This window comes from Lolium perenne, chromosome 2 (genome assembly GCF_019359855.2).
Source record: "Lolium perenne isolate Kyuss_39 chromosome 2, Kyuss_2.0, whole genome shotgun sequence".
Classification (NCBI taxonomy): domain Eukaryota; kingdom Viridiplantae; phylum Streptophyta; class Magnoliopsida; order Poales; family Poaceae; genus Lolium; species Lolium perenne.
Window position 1 is genome coordinate 169,117,371 of NC_067245.2, and position 14,720 is coordinate 169,132,090.

Below are 14,720 nucleotides of genomic sequence, written 5' to 3' on the forward strand. Positions count from 1 at the left end.
TTAAACAAGTTTAAAACATGAAAATGAAAAGGGAAGCTTGTATCCTTCTTAGTCACTCTAAAATGAAGTTTGGGGAGGTTTTTGAAATTTCCATGCTTGAAACCAAAAACCACTTCTCTTCATGCTTGACTTCATAAGACAAAGTTTAGGGTTAGGGGTAGATACATGATTTTTCTGGTTTGAATATGTCTAGACCTTATTTATCAACTTAATTGAATGCTTACTATATAACATAAGAAGACCTTTTTTTTTATTTTGTTTTTTAATTTTTATACGGATTTGAATCTTGGTCAAATCCTAGGTTTCACCAAGATTTGAATAAGTTTAAAACATGAATATGAAAAAGTAAGCATGCATGTATGCTTCATAATTAATCACTTCAAAATGAAGCTCTTGGGAGGGTTTTTGAAATTTCCATGTTTGAAACCAAAAAACCACATATCATCATGCTTGACTTCATGAGACAGAGTTTAGGTTAGGGGGTAGATACATGATTTCTCTGGTTTGAATATGTCTAGACCTTGTTTATCAACTTAATTGAATGCTTACAATATAACATAAAAAGACTATGTGCCTTGGTTTTTCATTTTTTTTTTTAAAATTATGCCCATTTGAATCTTTGTCAAATCCTAGGTATGACCATGATTTAAACAAACTTAAAACATGAATATGAAAAAGTAAGTATGTATCCTTCGTAGTCACTCCAAAATGAAGCTCGATCTTGAGAGGGTTTTTGAAATTTCCATGTTTGAAACCAAAAAACCACATACTTATCTTCATGCTTGACTTCATAAGACAGAGTTAATTAGGGGTTAGGGGTAGCTTGATACATGATTTTTCTGGTTTGAATATGTCTAGACCTTATTTATCAACTTAATTGAATGCTTACTATATGACATAAGAAGACCTTGGTTTTCATTTTTTATACCCATTTGAATCTTGGTCAAGTCATAGGTTTGACCAAGATTTGAACAAGTTTAAAACATGAATATGAAAAAGTAAGCACGTACGTATGCTTCTTAGTCACTCCAAAATGAAGCTCTTGGGAGGGTTTTTGAAATTTCCATGCTTGAAACCAAAAACCACTTCTCTTCATGCATGCTTGACTTCATAAGACAGAGTTTAGGGTTAGGGGGTAGATACATAATTTCCTGGTTTGAATATGTGTAGACCTTGTTTATCAAAATAATTGAATGCTTACTATATAACATAAGAAGACCTTGTTTTTTTTTGAATTTTTATACCCATTTGAATCTTGGTCAAATCCTTGGTTCCACCAAGATTTGAATAAGTTAAAAACATGAATATGAAAAAGTAAGCATGTATGCTTCTTAGTCACTTCAAAATGAAGCTCTTGGGAGGGTTTTTGAATTTCCATGTTCGAAACCAAAAACCACATATCTTCATGCTTGACTTCATGAAACATAGTTTAGGGTTAGGGGTAGATACATGCATGATTTTTCTTCTTTGAATATGTCTAGACCTTGTTTATCAACTTAATTGAATGCCTACTATATAACATAAGAAGACCTTTTTTGTTTTTTTTTGAATTTTTATACCCATTTGAATCTTGGTCAAATCCTAGGTTTCACCAAGATTTGAATAAGTTTAAAACATGACTATGAAAAAGTAACCATGCATGTATGCTTCTTAATTAATCACTTCGAAATGAAGCTCTTGGGAGGGTTTTTGAAATTTCCATGTTTGAAACCAAAAACCACATATCTTCATGCATGCGCTTGACTTCATGAGACAGAGTTTAGGGTTAGGCGGTAGATACATGATTTCTCTCGTTTGAATATGTCTAGACCTTGTTTATCAACTTAATTGAATGATGCTTACTATATGACATAAGAAGACTATGTGCCTTGATTTTTTTTAAAATTTTGCCCATTTGAATCTTGGCCAAATCCTAGGTTTGACCATGATTCAAACAAGTTTAAAACATGAATATGAAAAATTAAGCATGTATCCTTCGTAGTCACTCCAAAATGGAAGCTCTTGAGAGCGTTTTTGAAATTTCCATGATTGAAACCAAAAACCACTTCTCTTCATGCATGCTTGACTTCATAAGACAGAGTTTAGGGTTAGGGGTAGATACATGATTTTCCTGGTTTGAATATGTGTAGACCTTGTTTATCAAATTAATTGAATGCTTACTATATAACATAAGAAGACCTTGTTTTTTTCGAATTTTTATACCCATTTGAATCTTGGTCAAATCCTTGGTTCCACCAAGATTTGAATAAGTTAAAAACATGAATATGAAAAAGTAAGCATGTATGCTTCTTAGTCACTTCAAAATGAAGCTCTTGGGAGGGTTTTTGAATTTCCATGTTCGAAACCAAAAACCACATATCTTCATGCTTGACTTCATGAAACATAGTTTAGGGTTAGGGGTAGATAAATGCATGATTTTTCTTCTTTGAATATGTCTAGACCTTGTTTATCAACTTAATTGAATGCCTACTATATAACATAAGAAGACCTTGTTTTTTTATTTTATTTTTAAATTTTCATACGGATTTGAATCTTGGTCAAATCCTAGGTTTCACCAAGATTTGAATAAGTTTAAAACATGAATATGAAAAAGTAAGCATGCATGTATGCTTCTTAATTAATCACTTCGAAATGAAGCTCTTGGGAGGGTTTTTGAAATTTCCATGTTTGAAACCAAAAACCACATATCTTCATGCATGCGCTTGACTTCATGAGACAGAGTTTAGTGTTAGGGGGTAGATACATGATTTCTCTCGTTTGAATATGTCTAGACCTTGTTTATCAACTTAATTGAATGCTTACTACATGACATAAGAAGACTATGTGCCTTGATTTTTCATTTTTTTTAAAATTTTGCCCATTTGAATCTTGGCCAAATCCTAGGTTTGACCATGATTTAAACAAGTTTAAAACATGAATATGAAAAATTAAGTATGTATCCTTCGTAGTCACTCCAAAATGAAGCTCTTGAGAGGGGTTTTGAAATTTCCATGTTTGAAACCAAAAAACCGCGTACTTCTCTTCATGCTTGACTTCATATATAAGACAGAGTTTGGGGATAGGGGTAGCTTGATACATGAATTTTCTTGTTTGAATATGTCTAGACCTTGTTTATCAACTTAATTGAATGCTTACTAGATGACATAAGATGACTATGTGCATTGGTTTTTCACTTTTTTGAATTTTTATGCCCATTTGAATCTTGGTCAAATCCTAGGTTTGACCATGATTTAATCAAGTTTAAAACATGAATATGAAAAATTAAGCATCTATCCTTCTTAGTCACTCCAATATGTAGCTCTTGGGAGGGTTTTTGAAATTTCCAAGCTTGAAAACCAAAAACCACTTTTCTTCATGCATGCTTGACTTCATAAGACATAGTTTAGGGTTAGGGGGTAGATACATGATTTTCCTACTAGTTTGAATATGTCTAGACCTTGTTTTACCAATTTAATCGAATGCTTACTATATGACATGAGCAGACCTTAGTTTTAATTTTTTTATACCTATTTGAATCTTCGTCAAATCGTAGCTAGGTTTGTTGACCAAGATTTGAACAAGTTTAAAACATGAATATGAAAAAGTAAGCATGTATGCGTCTTAACTAGTCACTCCAAAATGAAGCTCTTGGGAGGGTTTTTGAAATTTCCATGTTTGAAACCAAAAACCACTTCTTCTCTTCATGCTTGACTTCATAAGTCAGGGTTTAGGGATATATAGTGGGTAGATACATGATTTTCTGGTTTGATATGTCTAGACCTTGTTTATCAACTTAATTGAATGCTTACTATATGACATAAGAAGACTACGTGACTTGTGCTCACTGAAGTGTGGGACCTCACGCATGGGAACCACACGTAAGTGACAGACTTGTTGTCTAATAACTCGGGTGATCATTATACTGTATTAGTACATAGTTTCCAATGGATCCTTCTTAGTCACTCCAAAATGAAGCTCTTTGAGAGGTTTTTTGAAATTTCCATGTTTGAAACCCAAAACAACTTCTCTTCATGCTTGACTTCATAAGACAGAGTTTAGGGTTAGGGGTAGATACATGATTTGTCTGGTTTGAATACGTCTAGACCTTGTTTATCAACTTTAATGCTTACTATATGACATAAGAAGACTATGTGCTTTGGTTTTTCATTTTTCTGATTTTTTTATTTTTGATGCCCATTTGAATCTTGGTCAGATCCTAGGTTTTACCAAGATTTAAACAAGTTTAAAACATGAAAATGAAAAGGGAAGCATTTATCCTTCTTAGTCACTCTAAATGAAGTTTTTGGGAGGTTTTTGAAATTTCCATGTTTGAAACCCAAAACCACTTCTCTTCATGCTTGACTTCATAAGACATAGTTTAGGGTTAGGGGTACATACATGATTTGTATGTTTTGAATATGTCTAGACCTTGTTTATCAACTTGAATGCTTACTATATGACATAAGAAAACTACGTATGTGCTTTGGTTTTTCATTTTTCTGTTTTTTTTTAATTTTCCGCCCATTTGAATCTCTGTCAAATCCTAGGTTTGACCAAGATTTAAACAAGTTTAACACGTGAAAACGAAAAGGTAAGCATGGATCCTTCTTAGTCACTCCAAAATGTACCAATTGATAGATGTGTTAACTTTGCTTCATGGAAAAAATAATGTCATGTAAATGAGTTAACTTGGATTTCCTACCCTTGAATCCATAGGAAACTTTGTTCTAATGCACTATAATAATCAACCGAGTTTTTACACCAACAGGTCTGTCACTTACGTGTGGTGCCCATGCGTGAGGTCCCACACTTCAGTGAGCACAAGTCACGTGCAATAGGTACGCAAACTCCCAGCCATTTTCTTTGTCAAGAGAAGACGCATCAGGATGCGTATTGGAAGTCTCTGGGTCCTTCAGGATCCTTCGATTGTCCCTCTCACAAAAAAAAATCTCTCTCATTCTCGGCCTCGCTCGACTCGCTCGCTCGCTCGCACCTCCTGCTCACTGACAAACCCTGCACAACAGTCAACATCATCACCCGAAAAAGGGGAGACACCATAATGCTCTCCCTTCTTCTCTCCTTCCGAGTGATCCCTCTTCCTCCGAGTTTCACTCGACGGGCAAACACATATGTGCTGCATAGTAGAGTAATAATAAAAAGGTACGTAGAAAAATCGACCTACGAATCTATAATTAAATAGGTTAAACTAGGGTTTTGCCCAAGACTCCAGATCAAGGTTCAAAAAAATCCAACTACGGGGTTCGAACAACCCCATTTCTAATCAAAGAATTTTTTCGACGTCATCCAAATGGCCTCAAACTATAGCATGGGCGGATCCAGACTATAGCATGGGTGGACCAAGATAATTTAAACAAGTTTAAAACATGAAAATGAAAAGGGAAGCTTGTATCCTTCTTAGTCACTCTAAAATGAAGTTTGGGGAGGTTTTTGAAATTTCCATGCTTGAAACCAAAAACCACTTCTCTTCATGCTTGACTTCATAAGACAAAGTTTAGGGTTAGGGGTAGATACATGATTTTTCTGGTTTGAATATGTCTAGACCTTATTTATCAACTTAATTGAATGCTTACTATATAACATAAGAAGACCTTGTTTTTTTATTTTGTTTTTTAATTTTTATACGGATTTGAATCTTGGTCAAATCCTAGGTTTCACCAAGATTTGAATAAGTTTAAAACATGAATATGAAAAAGTAAGCATGCATGTATGCTTCATAATTAATCACTTCAAAAGGAAGCTCTTGGGAGGGTTTTTGAAATTTCCATGTTTGAAACCAAAAAACCACATATCATCATGCTTGACTTCATGAGACAGAGTTTAGGTTAGGGGGTAGATACATGATTTCTCTGGTTTGAATATGTCTAGACCTTGTTTATCAACTTAATTGAATGCTTACAATATAACATAAGAAGACTATGTGCCTTGGTTTTTCATTTTTTGTTTTTTTTTAAATTATGCCCATTTGAATCTTTGTCAAATCCTAGGTTTGACCATGATTTAAACAAGTTTAAAACATGAATATGAAAAAGTAAGCATGTATCCTTCGTAGTCACTCCAAAATGTAGCTCGATCTTGAGAGGGTTTTTGAAATTTCCATGTTTGAAACCAAAAAACCACATACTTATCTTCATGCTTGACTTCATAAGACATAGTTAATTAGGGGTTAGGGGTAGCTTGATACATGATTTTTCTGGTTTGAATATGTCTAGACCTTATTTATCAACTTAATTGAATGCTTACTATATGACATAAGAAGACCTTGGTTTTCATTTTTTATACCCATTTGAATCTTGGTCAAATCATAGGTTTGACCAAGATTTGAACAAGTTTAAAACATGAATATGAAAAAGTAAGCATGTACGTATGCTTCTTAGTCACTCCAAAATGAAGCTGTTGGGAGGGTTTTTGAAATTTCCATGCTTGAAACCAAAAACCACTTCTCTTCATGCATGCTTGACTTCATAAGACAGAGTTTAGGGTTAGGGGGTAGATACATAATTTCCTGGTTTGAATATGTGTAGACCTTGTTTATCAAAATAATTGAATGCTTACTATATAACATAAGAAGACCTTGTTTTTTTGAATTTTTATACCCATTTGAATCTTGGTCAAATCCTTGGTTCCACCAAGATTTGAATAAGTTAAAAACATGAATATGAAAAAGTAAGCATGTATGCTTCTTAGTCACTTCAAAATGAAGCTCTTGGGAGGGTTTTTGAATTTCCATGTTCGAAACCAAAAACCACATATCTTCATGCTTGACTTCATGAAACAGAGTTTAGGGTTAGGGGTAGATACATGCATGATTTTTCTTGTTTGAATATGTCTAGACCTTGTTTATCAAATTAATTGAATGCCTACTATATAACATAAGAAGACCTTTTTTGTTTTTTTTTTGAATTTTTATACCCATTTGAATCTTGGTCAAATCCTAGGTTTCACCAAGATTTGAATAAGTTTAAAACATGACTATGAAAAAGTAACCATGCATGTATGCTTCTTAATTAATCACTTCGAAATGAAGCTCTTGGGAGGGTTTTTGAAATTTCCATGTTTGAAACCAAAAACCACATATCTTCATGCATGCGCTTGACTTCATGAGACAGAGTTTAGGGTTAGGGGGTAGATACATGATTTCTCTCATTTGAATATGTCTAGACCTTGTTTATCAACTTAATTGAATGATGCTTACTATATGACATAAGAAGACTATGTGCCTTGATTTTTTTTTAAATTTTGCCCATTTGAATCTTGGCCAAATCCTAGGTTTGACCATGATTTAAACAAGTTTAAAACATGAATATGAAAAATTAAGCATTTATCCTTCGTAGTCACTCCAAAAAGGAAGCTCTTGAGAGCGTTTTTGAAATTTCCATGATTGAAACCAAAAACCACTTCTCTTCATGCATGCTTGACTTCATAAGACATAGTTTAGGGTTAGGGGGTAGATACATGATTTTCCTGGTTTGAATATGTGTAGACCTTGTTTATCAAATTAATTGAATGCTTACTATATAACATAAGAAGACCTTGTTTTTTTTGAATTTTTATACCCATTTGAATCTTGGTCAAATCCTTGGTTCCACCAAGATTTGAATAAGTTAAAAACATGAATATGAAAAAGTAAGCATGTATGCTTCTTAGTCACTTCAAAATGAAGCTCTTGGGAGGGTTTTTGAATTTCCATGTTCGAAACCAAAAACCACATATCTTCATGTTTCACTTCATGAAACATAGTTTAGGTTTAGGGGTAGATACATGCATGATTTTTCTTCTTTGAATATGTCTAGACCTTGTTTATCAACTTAATTGAATGCCTACTATATAACATAAGAAGACCTTGTTTTTTTATTTTATTTTTAAATTTTTATACGGATTTGAATCTTGGTCAAATCCTAGGTTTCACCAAGATTTGAATAAGTTTAAAACATGAATATGAAAAAGTAAGCATGCATGTATGCTTCTTAATTAATCACTTCGAAATGAAGCTCTTGGGAGGGTTTTTGAAATTTCCATGTTTGAAACCAAAAACCACATATCTTCATGCATGCGCTTGACTTCATGAGACAGAGTTTAGTGTTAGGGGGTAGATACATGATTTTCCTGGTTTGAATATGTCTAGACATTGTTTATCAACTTAATTGAATGCTTACTAGATGACATAAGATGACTATGTGCATTGGTTTTTCATTTTTTTTGAATTTTTATGCCCATTTGAATCTTGGTCAAATTCTAGGTTTGACCATGATTTAATCAAGTTTAAAACATGAATATGAAAAATTAAGCATCTATCCTTCTTAGTCACTCCAATATGTAGCTCTTGGGAGGGTTTTTGAAATTTCCATGCTTGAAAACCAAAAACCACTTTGAATATGTCTAGACCTTGTTTATCAACTTGAATGCTTACTATATGACATAAGAAAACTACGTATGTGCTTTGGGTTTTCATTTTTCTGTTTTTTTGGATTTTCCGCCCATTTGAATCTCTGTCAAATCCTGGGTTTGACCAAGATTTAAACAAGTTTAACACGTGAAAACGAAAAGGTAAGCATGGATCCTTCTTAGTCACTCCAAAATGTACCAATTGATAGATGTGTTAACTTTGCTTCATGGAAAAAATAATGTCATGTAAATGAGTTAACTTGGATTTCCTACCCTTGAATCCATAGTAAACTTTGTTCTAATGCACTATAATAATCAACCGAGTTTTTACACCAACAGGTCTGTCACTTACGTGTGGTGCCCATGCGTGAGGTCCCACACTTCAGTGAGCACAAGTCACGTGCAATAGGTATGCAAACTCCCAGCCATTTTCTTTGTCAAGAGAAGACGCATCAGGATGCGTATTGGAAGTCTCTGGGTCCTTCAGGATCCTTCGGTTGTCCCTCTCACAAAAAAAAACAAATCTCTCTCATTCTCGGCCTCGCTCGACTCACTCGCTCGCTCGCACCTCCTGCTCACTGACAAACCCTACACAACAGTCAACATCATCACCCGAAAAAGGGGAGACACCATAATGCTCTCCCTTCTTCTCTCCTTCCGAGTGATCCCTCTTCCTCCGAGTTTCACTCGACGGGCAAACACATATGTGCTGCATAGTAGAGTAATAATAAAAAGGTACGTAGAAAAATCGACCTGATGTTTGACTTCATAAGACTGAGTTTAGGGCTAGGGGTAGCTAGATACATGATGTTTCTGGTTTGAATATGTCTAGACCTTGTTTATCAACTTAATTGAATGCTTACTATATGACATAAGAAGACTACGTGCCTTGGTTTTTCATTTATTTTCATTTATTTTGAATTTTTATGTCCATTTGAATCTTGGTCAAATCCTAGGTTTGACCATGATTTAAACTAGTTTAAAACATAAATATGAAAAATTAAGCATCTATCCTTCTTAGCCACTCCAAAATGAAGCTCTTGGGAGGGTTTTTGAAATTTCCATGATTGAAACCAAAAACCACTTCTCTTCATGCTTGACTTCATAAGTCAGGGTTTAGGGATATATAGGGGGTAGATACATGATTTTTCTGGTTTGAATATGTCTAGAACTTGTTTTTCAACTTGAGCTTGTCTAGAGCTTGTTTTTAATTTTTTTATACCCATTTGATTCTTCGTCAAATCCTAGGTTTGTTGACCTAGATTTGAACAAGTTTAAAACATGAATATGAAAAGGTAATCATGTATGCTTCTTAATTAGTCACTCCAAAATGAAGCTCTTGGGAGGGTTTTTGAAATTTCCATGATTGAAACCAAAAACCACTTCTCTTCATGCTTGACTTCATAAGTCAGGGTTTAGGGATATATAGGGGGTAGATACATCATGATTTTTCTGGTTTGAATATGTCTAGAGCTTGTTTATCAACTGTAATGCTTACTATATGACATAAGAAGCTTATGTGCTTTGGTTTTTTTTTTGATTTCTTTTTTGAATATTTATGCCCATTTGAATCCTGGTCAAATCCTTTGTTTGACCATGATTTAAACAAGTTAAAACATGAAAATGAAAAAGTAAGCCTGGCTCCTTCTTAGTCATGAAAATGAGTTAACTTGGCTTTCCAACCCTTGAATCCATAGGAAACTTTGTACTAATGCAGTATAATAATCACCCGAGTTTTTACACCAACAGGTCTGTCACTTACGTGTGGTGCCCATGCGTGAGGTCCCAAACTTCAGTGAGCACAAGTCACATGCGGTAGGCAGGCAAAATACCCGATCAATCCGGGCGGTGGCTGTTAAGGACCCGATCGCATTTCTTGCTTTCAGACTGGGGTCTACCATGTAAAAGTTTGTTCCTTTTGGATGCATCACTCATATTTGCAAGTTTTTTGGGGGTCCCGCAAATTCAGGGTAGCATCATGCCCCCTGATGCTGTCCAGGACTGGCGCGTGGTTGACGAGGGAGGAAATCCCGTTGTGTAGCTTTCTGGTCCCCGGCAACGGCGCCAGAAAATAGCTTGATGTCTACGTTCCCCCTCCTTTCCTGTAGACAGTGTTGGGCCTCCAAGAGCAGAGGTTTGTAGAACAGCAGCAAGTTTTCCCTTAAGTGGATCACCCAAGGTTTATCAAACTCAGGGAGGAAGAGGTCAAAGATATCCCTCTCATGCAACCCTGCAACCACAAAGCAAGAAGTCTCTTGTGTCCCCAACACACCAAATAGGTGCACTAGTTCGGCGAAGAGATAGTGAAATACAGGTGGTATGAATATATATGAGCAGTAGCAACGGTGCGAGAAAATAGCTTGCTGGCGTGTAGTTGATGGTGGTAGTATTGCAGCAGTAGTAACACAGTGAAACAGTAAACAAGCAGTATTTAGGAACAAGGCCTAGGGATTAGACTTTCACTAGTGGACACTCTCAACATTGATCACATAACAGAATAGATAAATGCATACTCTACACTCTTGTTGGATGATGAACGCATTGCGTAGGATTACACGAACCCTCAATGCCGGAGTTAACAAGCTCCACAATACTGTTCATATTTTAGTAACCTTGTAGTGTAAGATAGATCAACAGACTAAACCAAGTACTAACATAGCATGCACACTGTCACCTTCATGCATATGTAGGAGGAATAAATCACATCAATATTATCATAGCAATAGTTAACTTCGCAATCTACAAGAGATCATGATCATAGCATAAACCAAGTACTAACACGGTGCACACACTGTCACCTTTACACACGTGCAGGAGGAATAAAACTACTTTAATAACTTTGCTAGAGTAGCACATAGATAAATTGTGATACAAACTCATATGAATCTCAATCATGTAAAGCAGCTCATGAGATCATTGTATTGAGGTACATGGAAGAGAGATGAACCACATAGCTACCGGTACAGCCCCGAGCCTCGATGGAGAACTACTCCCTCCTCATGGGAGCAGCAGCGGTGATGAAGATGGCGGTGGAGATGGCAGCGGTGTCGATGGAGAAGCCTTCCGGGGGCACTTCCCCGTTCCAGCAGCGTGCCGGAACAGAGACTCCTGTCCCCCAGATCTTGGCTTCGCGATGGCGGCGGCTCTGGAAGGTTTCTGTGGGTTTCGTCAAACGCATCAGGGTTTTCGCGACGGAGGCTTTATATAGGCGAAGAGGCGGCGCAGGAGGGCTGAAGGGGTGCCCACACCATATGGCGGCGCGGCCAGGGCCTGGGCCGCGCCGGCCTATGGTCTGGGGGCCCAGTGCCCCCCCTCTGGTCCTTCTCGTGTGTTCTGGATGCTTCTGGTGAAAATAGGAACCTGGGCATTGATTTCGTCCAATTCCGAGAATATTTCGTTACTAGGATTTCTGAAACCAAAAACAGCAGAAAACAGGAACTGGCACTTCGGCATCTTGTTAATAGGTTAGTTCCAGAAAATGCACGAATATGACATAAAGTGTGCATAAAACATGTTGATAACATCAATAATGTGGCATGGAACAGAAGAAATTATCGATACGTCGGAGACGTATCAGCATCCCCAAGCTTAGTTCTGCTCGTCCCGAGCAGGTAAAACGATAACAAAGATAGTTTCTGGAGTGACATGCCATCATAACCTTGATCATACTATTTGTAAAGCATATGTAGTGAATGCAGCGGTCAAAACAATGTATATGACATGAGTAAACAATTGAATCATATAGCAAAGACTTTTCATGAATAGTACTTCAAGACAAGCATCAATAAGTCTTGCATAAGAGTTAACTCATAAAGCAATAATTCAAAGTAGAGGCATTGAAGCAACACAAAGGAAGATGAAGTTTCAGCGGTTGCTTTCAACTTATAACATGTATATCTCATGGATAGTTGTCAATGCAAAGCAATATAACAAATGCAATAAGCAAGTATGTAAGAATCAATGCACAGTTCACACAAGTGTTTGCTTCTTGAGGTGGAGAGAAGTAGGTGAACTGACTCAACAATATAAGTAAGAGAATGGTCCTTCAAAGAGGAAAGCATCGATTGCTATATTTGTGCTAGAGCTTTGATTTTGAAAACATGAAACAATTTTGTCAACGGTAGTAATAAAGCATATGTATCATGTAAATTATATCTTATAAGTTGCAAGCCTCATGCATAGTATACTAATAGTGCCCGCACCTTGTCCTAATTAGCTTGGACTACCGGATCATCACAATGCACATGTTTTGACCAAGTGTCACAAAGGGGTACCTCTATGCCGCCTGTACAAAGGTCTAAGGAGAAAGCTCGCATTGGATTTCTCGCTATTGATTATTCTTCAACTTAGACATCCATACCGGGACAACATAGACAACAGATAATGGACTCCTCTTTTATGCATAAGCATGTATCAACAATTAATAGTTTTCTCATTTGAGATTGAGGATATTTGTCCAAAACTGAAACTTCCACCATGGATCATGGCTTTAGTTAGCGGCCCAATATTCTTCTCTAACAATATGCATGCTTAACCATAAGGTGGTAGATCTCTCTTACTTCAGACAAGACGGACATGCATAGCAACTCACATGAAATTCAACAAAGAGTAGTTGATGGCGTCCCCAGTGAACATGGTTATCGCACAACAAGCAACTTAATAAGAGATAAAGTGCATAATTACATATTCAATACCACAATAGTTTTTAAGCTATTTGTCCCATGAGCTATATATTGCAAAGGTGAATGATGGAATTTTAAAGGTAGCACTCAAGCAATTTACTTTGGAATGGCGGAAAATACCATGTAGTAGGTAGGTATGGTGGACACAAATGGCATAGTGGTTGGCTCAAGTATTTTGGATGCATGAGAAGTATTCCCTCTCGATACAAGGTTTAGGCTAGCAAGGCTTATTTGAAACAAACGCAAGGATGAACCGGTGCAGCAAAACTCACATAAAAGACATATTGAAAACATTATAAGACTCTACACCGTCTTCCTTGTTGTTCAAACTCAATACTAGAAATTATCTAGACCTTAGAGAAACCAAATATGCAAACCAAATTTAAGCATGCTCTATGTATTTCTTCATTAATGGGTGCAAAGCATATGATGCAAGAGCTTAAACATGAGCACAACAATTGCCAAGTATCACATTACCCAAGACATTATAGCAATTACTACATGTATCATTTTCCAATTCCAACCATATAACAATTTAACGAAGAAGAAACTTCGCCATGAATATTATGAGCTAAGAACACATGTGTTCATACGAACCAGCGGAGCGTGTCTCTCTCCCACACAAGCATGATGTAATCCAATTTATTCAAACACAAACAAAAACAAAAACAAACCGACGCTCCAAGCAAAGTACATAAGATGTGACGGAATAAAAATATAGTTTCAGGGGAGGAACCTGATAATGTTGTCGATGAAGAAGGGGATGCCTTGGGCATCCCCAAGCTTAGACGCTTGAGTCTTCTTGATATATGCAGGGGTGAACCACCGGGGCATCCCCAAGCTTAGAGCTTTCACTCTTCTTGATCATAGTATATCATCTTCCTCTCTTGACCCTTGAAAACTTCCTTCACACCAAACTCGAAACAAACTCATTAGAGGGTTAGTGCATAATCAAAAACTCACATGTTCAGAGGTGACACAATCATTATTAGCACTTCTGGACATTGCCCAAAGCTACTGGAAGGTAATGGAACAAAGAAATCCACCCAACACAGCGAAAGAAGCAATGCGAAATAAAAGACAGAATCTGTCAAAACAGAACAGTCCGTAAAGACGAATTTTAAAATAGCACCAGACTTGCTCAGATGAAAATGCCCAAATTGAATGAAAGTTGCGTACATATCTGTGGATCACTCACGTAAATTGGCATAATTTTCTGAGTTACCTACAGAGAATTAGGCCCATATTCGTGACAGCAAGAAAACAGTTTCTGCGCAGTAATCCAAATCTAGTATTGACTTTACTATCAAAGACTTTACTTGGCACAACAAAACACAAAACTAAGATAAGGAGAGGTTGCTACAGTAGTAAACAACTTCCAAGACACAAATATAAAACAAAGTACTGTAGCAAAATAACACATGGGTTATCTCCCAAGAAGTTCTTTCTTTATAGCCGTTAAGATGGGCTCAGCAGTTTTAATGATGCACTCGCGAGAAATAGTATTTGAAGCAAAAGAGAGCATCAAGAGGCAAATTCAAAACACATTTAAGTCTAACATGCTTCCTATGCATAGGAATCTTGTAAATAAACAAGTTCATGAAAAGCAAAGTAACAAGCATAGGAAGATAAAACAAGTATAGCTTCACAAATTTC